The sequence below is a fragment of the Nelumbo lutea genome, chromosome 3 (assembly GCF_056320005.1).
Source record: "Nelumbo lutea isolate HS-2025 chromosome 3, American lotus-T2T, whole genome shotgun sequence".
Classification (NCBI taxonomy): Eukaryota; Viridiplantae; Streptophyta; class Magnoliopsida; order Proteales; family Nelumbonaceae; genus Nelumbo; species Nelumbo lutea.
The window spans coordinates 85,051,958-85,059,370 of NC_142686.1; positions in this window are offsets into that span (position 1 = coordinate 85,051,958).

The window sequence follows — 7,413 nt, forward strand, 5'->3', positions numbered from 1 at the left end:
TACAGGACTACTTATTCATTAAGTAATAATAGAAGCAACATTCCTTTTGAAATTGTGCATACTAATGTTTCGAGACCCTATCATACCACTACTATGGGGGGGGGTACAGATATTTCCTATTGTTTGTTGATGATTATACTCAATTCTCTTGGGTTTCCCATATATGAGGTTCCAACATTAACTCAGATCTTTCATCAAATGATTTTAACCCAATTTGGAGTCAAAATTAAAATTTTTAGATCTAACAATGCAAAAGAATATTTTTCAAAACCATTAGCCTCCTACATGCTTGATCATGGGATTATCCATCAGAGTACTTGCCCACATACATCACAACAGAATGGGATTGTTGAAAGAAAATATAGACACATATTGGAGGTAGCCAAAGGCATTATGTTTACTTCAAATGTGCCTGTACGTTTCTGGAGGGGATGCCATTATTACCAACTGAACTCCTTCACGGGTTCTTAACATGAAAACTTCATTCACCCTTTTATACCCTGATAAATAATTGTTTACCATTCCCCTCAAAACCTTTGGGTGCACTTGCTTCATTCAAATCCTTGCCTCTCATCGTTCCAAATTTGATCATAAGGCCTCTAAATGCATTTTCCTTGGTTATGTCCAAACTCAAAAGGGATATTGTTGTTATGAACTAACTTCTCAAAAAAGATTTGTCTCAATAGATGTCACCTTATTTGAGGATAAACCCTATTATCCAAGGGTTTCTCCTCAGGGGGAGAATAGTGAAGCTGGGAGTAGCTCATCAGAAGTTCCTTTTCCAATCCTATTCTATCACAGACGATGGAGACAAGTTGATTTTAGACATCAATAGTGCAAGCCAATCCCAGTCCCCTCTACAGATCCAGATCCCGGTACCACAGTAGCCCTAGTTCCTTCTATAGATTCAGATCCAGGTACCACAGTAGCCTCAATTCCTTCTACAGATCTAGATCCAGGTATTGCAATAGCCCCAATTCCTTCTATAGATCCAGATCGGTATCATAGATACTACAAATGAGAGAAATCCAACCATGGATCCTTCACCTTCATTCAGTAACCTTGATCTCCCCATAACAGTTCATAAAGGCAAACGTTGTTGCACCACAACTCACTGCATTTCTTAGTTCCTATCCTATAATCATTTGTCTCCCTCTTGCAAGTCTTTTCTCGCATCCATTGCTGATATTCCCATTCCTAGAATAATACAAGAAGCATTGGAAGTACCTGAATGGAAAGATGCAATAAAAGTAGAAATGAATGCCCTCATTAGAAACAATACCTAGGAGATAGTTGATTGACTTAAAGGAAAGAAGCTGGTTAGATGAAGATGGGTATTCACTGTGAAACATAATGCTGATGGTTCTGTTGACAGGTATAAGGCCCAATTAGTTGCAAAAGGATTTATTCAGACATATAGTATTGACTACTTAGAAACTTTTGCACCAATAGCAAAAATGACCTCTATTAGAGTACTATTATCTCTTGTAGCTAGTTACTCTTGGCCATTGTATCAGATGGATGTTAAAAATGTCTTTCTCAATGAAGACTTGTAGGAAGAAGTTTACATGCAGTTGCCTCCATGATTTTATGGTATGGATACAAGAAAGATTTATCAATTGAACAAAGCTCTATATGGACTAAAACAATCACCTCAGAGCATGGTTTGATAGATTCAAACAAGCCCTTGATAGGTTCGGATATGTGCAGGTTTAGTTAGACCACATCTTATTTATTAAGAGAGTGGGTTCCTCCATAACCTTGCTTGCCATGTATGTGGATGATATTATAGTAACCGGGAGTGATACTAGTGAGATTGAGTCTCTTAAGCAACTCCTTCATCAAGAGTTTGAAGTAAAAGATCTGGGGGAACTACAATACTTCTTGGGCATTGAGGTAGCTAAATCCAAACATGGGATTTTTGTTTCTCAACAAAAGTATGTTCTTGATCTGCTAGAAGAAATAGAAAAGTTAGGAGTTAAGCCTGTAGAGACACCTATTGAACAGAACCACAAGATTAGTGCAGAGGGTGGAGAGCCTATTGAAGATAAAGCTATTTTTCAATGGTTAGTTGGAAAGCTTCTCTATCTTTGCCTCACATGACCTGACATTAGTTATGCAGTCAGTATAGTTATTCAGTATATGCACTCTCCTATAACTACTCACCTCCTTACAGTTGAAAGGATATTAGCATACTTGAAGAGGTCCCCAAGAAAAGGCATTTTGTTCAAGAAAAATGACCACATGAAGATAGAAGTCTACATAGATGCAAATTGGACTGGGTGTGTTGATGGCCGAAGATTTACCTCTGGATATTAGGCCTTTGTAGGAGGTAATCTAGTCTTCTAGAAGAGTAAGAAATAAAGTGTTGTTTCTCGTTCAAGTGCTGAAGCTGAATATAGGTCCATGGAAAACGGTGTAGCTGAGATTCTATGGTTGAGATCATTACTTGAGGAATTGGGTATTGTTTATGAGAAACCCCTAATGTTGTACTGTGATAATCAAACTACCATCAATATAGCACATAATCCAGTACAACATGATAGAACTAAGAATATCAAAGTAGACCAACATTTTTTCAAAGAAAGGGTTACATCTCAAGAAGTATGCCTTCCCGAAATCACATCCGACATGCAGCTTGCAGACCTACTTACCAAGGTTGTTTCAAGAAAGAAGTTAGAAGAAGATCTATGCAAGTTGGGAATGACAAATATCTACTACCCAATGTGAGGGGGTGTAGGAAACTGTGGACCCCACATTAAATATTTTCGTGTGACACCCTAAGATGTACTTAGGTTTAAATTGATTAGGATAAGCTTTCCTAGTAAGATTAGTTTTATTCTTTCTTATCTAGGATTAGTTTTATTTTAATCTTATCTTTTATTGCCATGTAAGCATTAAAGTTCATTTACAATTAGGAAACTATGTATATAAGTTAAGGAGTGGGGCGGTTGTTTTATACACACCAACCACTCTTTTCTTTCTAAAACCTCTCCATGAGTTCTCCCTCTTCATCTCTCTTCTTTTTCTTCTCATCTTATTTCTTCCTTTCTTTATTTTTTGTTCAAAACCTAATAGATATTTTTAGTCTTGTACAACTACTAAATGCAAAGAGCTTTACAAAGTGAAGGCTCCCACATCCCTCAACAAAATGTTGGCTTAAGATACCATCAAAATCCACCAACTACAATTTCACAAAGGAAAGTGTTGTCCAACCACATCATTGTAGAAGTTGTTGACAAGAAGGAAAAGAAGCATAGACAATAGAGTTTAGTCTTCGATCAGCTAGGAGAACCGAGAGAAAGACAATCAGTGTTCAATAGGCTTGGAGGACAAGGCACTACTCCAACGTCATCTGCTCAACCACAAAGGACTTCAATTCTCTCCCACATAGGGTCCAAGGGTGCCAATATGAAGAAAAAAGGGCCAAAAAAAAAGTCAAAGCCTACAATGTGCCATTGCCACAAAGGATAAGTTAGAGCCTCAGAGTGTTATTCCTTCTTGTATGAAGAGGTTAGCAAACTTGGAAGTTTCTTCATATGAGACCTTGATAGTTAGACAATAGACTATTGTCATCATGTCTCCATCATCTTCTCAATCAAAGTTCAACCGTCAACCAAAACAAGGCATGAAAGAACAAAGTGAAGGGATAACTGAGGGTGAAGACATTGTCTCAGTTAATTACATCACCATCAAGGAGGAGGATGAAGAGCTATCAAACACTTCTTTAGATGAAGAACTTGAGCCAGCCCCACGTACCTTTGAAGAAGGAGGCCAAGCAACAGTGGATGACTTGAAGGAGTCGAACCTTGGTACCAAAAGGAACCTAGACCTATCTACATCAGTGCACTCCTTAGCCTTGAAGAAGAAGCCAAATACTTCAAACTACTTCAGGAGCACAAGAATGTCTTTGCTTAGACATACATGGAAATGCCCGGGTTAGACCCAAAGGTTGTTGTCCACCACCTCTCTATTAGGTATGCGGTACAACCATTCAAGCAAGCACAACATTGATTTTGGCCTGAGTTGATTCCACAAATTGAAGCAGAAATCAACAAGCTCATTGAAGCTGGTTTTATTCAGGAAGTGAAGTATCCAACATGGATTGCAAACATTGTCCCTGTGAAGAAGAAGAATGGTCAAATTCAGGTCTCTGTTGACTTCCGAGACCTAAATCAAGCTTGCCCAAAAGACGACCTTCCTTTGCCTATCATTGAACTCATGGGAGATGCAACTACATACAGCATATAGCATTCTGCAATTTTCTCCCTCAGCTCTTGCTGCCCCCACCCAGTTCAATCTCCACTCTCGGAACTAATCAAGATTAGATCTTGATATTGTTTCTTGTTAGAAGAATCAATCTGAAGTCGTGCTCACACCCTGTGTGATTCTTGCTAAAGAATTAGGTTCTTGTTGAAGAACTCCTTATTGATCCTGCCTCAACATAAGCTGTGTCATCTTCAGTGGAGGCGGGTTTTGGTGACTTCTTTGGGCCTGAACACCTATATTGGGAGTTACTTACATTGATTTTGTATCAGGTATATACATCTCCCTCTTTTGATTTTAGATCTGGTCTAGTTTATTTCAAGAACGAACCTTGAAAAGTGCAGTTTTTCTAAATTAGGGAATACGATTTCTGGATGGGAGAAAGAAATTTTGTGAAATTTTTCCTAGCCACCCTACATGGTTCGGCCATCCATTTGATGGATCTCCCATCTGTTGGAAATGTACCTAGACATCCACGACAAGGACAGCAAATTTCCATTGTATGGTCCTTATCCTTTTCATTTTATTACCATGATTGTATTTTTTCCACTTCTTGTATTTAATTTTTGACTCTTGTATTTCTATCCTTTGATGTGTATTAAATGATTATCTGATTTCTGTTATCATGTCAATGCCCATCTACCTGCTAAGGGCATGGACGTGTGGCATGCGAATTTTTCAAGCCTCTTTGAATGGGGGAAATATATGGAAAAAGAACTCTTAATCTGGTCAAGAAGGGAAGTTCCCTACATGACTTATCCTCTTTTTTCCACATAAAGGGATGATGTGGCTATTCAAAACCATCCACAACAAATGGGGCCATTTGAAGTATGGATTGTCACAATGCCCATCTACATGACTTATTTTTTTTATTACAAAAATTAACTATTAAAAATGCTTATTTTGGACATGTAGTCTGTAGCCAAGAATTTTGGGTTGAAATTTGTCCCATAAATAGAGGGGAAAACACCATTTCAAGTTGGGGAATAAGTTTATTTGGAATGGAGGATTAAACATGTGGTCAGTTGAAGAATTGGAGTAAGTTGCGAAGGAAATCTCCCCAATCCCTACCCAATTAGAAAACCTTTTTTCCATGCACTTTATATTTAATATTACAGATTTTGTTGGTTCATGTATGATCTACCCATGGAGACATGGCATCACATCTTGGATCCAACTTCATAAATACTTATGCAAAATCAGTACACTTGCTTAATACTATTAGAACCATTCATCATACATAAATTGCATGGCATGGGTAGTTTTATATCTTATTAACTTTTAAATTTAATTTTTTTCCTATTTGTCCAGGAAGTGCAGAAAGAAGGGTTAAATGTTTCCTTAAGTTCTTGCAATGGATTTCTGATATTCTTTTTAATCATAACTGGTTAATGAAGGAAGTGAAATAGAAAGCATGGATATGTTTATGGAACTTATCTCCTCATATGTTAGAGTTAATGAAGTAAAATAGGCCCACCTTTGAGGATGGAATTAGCATGCACACTATGGTGATTCAGAAAGTTGAAAGGATTCTTTTCTTATGGTTGCCCATGTTGGAGTTCAAAGGGCTGACAATTGCCTTTGTCTGGATTGAAACTCTACCATCTTTAATTGATTCTGTTTTTGATGTATGATGTGCAAGTTGTTGTATATGCATCACAAATATATATGGTCATATTACAATTTTGTAAATGGGTTTTACTTCATGTTTACTGATACAATTAATATCCTTATAAGGAGAGAGAACTTTAACACCAAAGAATAATCATTATTTGTATTTGTATCATCCAAATATAATGTCTTTGATTTGTTTCTACTTTCTAATAAATGGTTTTGTTTTGTATCAAAATAAAGATTTAAATTACCCAAACTCTAGCTTCTCCTATTTCTAAAGAATGTGTTTCCTCTCATAGATGGATCTGAATAAGAACATCAAGGTTATGCCCCTAACTGCCGCTAAAAGATCATGTACCGAACTTATAGTGGCAGTTGGCTCAACTTTTAGCGACAGTTGCAGCTACTGTTAAAAGTATTTGTAGTGGCAGTCGGATCAACTAAAAGTATTTGCAATGGAAATTTTTTGTTTATACTGGCAGTCGAGAAAATTACCACTAGAACTTTAGCAATACATTTTTTAGTGGCAGTTTTCCAATTGCCGTTAAAAATCATTTATTCTATAGTGGCCGTACTTCCCCTAGAATGACAAATGAACTCCCTAAGGGTGGCTATCCAAGAGGGAATTACAAAAGATGAGAATGCAAAGCTACGACTAGCTGACTAGTTGAGCTCGAAGTGTTTGACGAGAAGAGGTTAGAAGCTCAACAAAGATTAGAATGCTACCAAGCTCATTTGGCTTGTTCTTTCAACAAGAAGCTTCAACTTTGATCCTTTCAGAAAGGAGATCTTGTCCTTGCTAGTTGTCTGTTCGACAACCTATTGTTCTCTCACACCGTTTAGGGAGGAAATTTGACCCTAAATGGGATGGGCCTCACATGGTGGAAGAAGTCTACACTAATAGTGCTTATCTCCTTGTCACACCAGAGGGTCTACATCTTGGGCCCATTAATGGAAAATACCTTAAGAGGTACTACCCGTAGTCTTTTGCATTGTAACACTCCTGGTCCACATGAGCCTATACTGTGAACGACAAAAAAAAAAGTTTTTTCCATTGTAATGTTCCTGGCCTGCATGAACTTAAATTGTTAATGGAAAAAAAAAAAAGTCTTTTTGCTCTTGGACTGCAGGACCCTAAATTGTGAACGGCGAAAAAAAAAATCTTTTGCATTGTAATGCTCCTAGCCCACATGATCCTAAATTGTGAATGGAAAAACAAATGTCAAATATAGGAATTTCTCTCTCTAAAGAAAAAGAAAAAAATATCAAGTCCATTTCCAACACCATTTGACTACAATATAGAAGTTGTTTCATTTATAAGAGAAAGACCACTTCTTGGAGTTTTGCATAATTAAATACACTTTTACAAAGAGCAATGGATTCTTCTAGAAGTTGTGTTGTCACTTAATCTTGACTTACATCTCTTGCTTATTGGTTGCCTTCAATTGTTTCAACTCATCATCCTGAGCTTTTCCACTACAAGTGCTTCACTATCTTCATATTGCTTCTTGTTAGAGTATTGTCTTTGTAGGT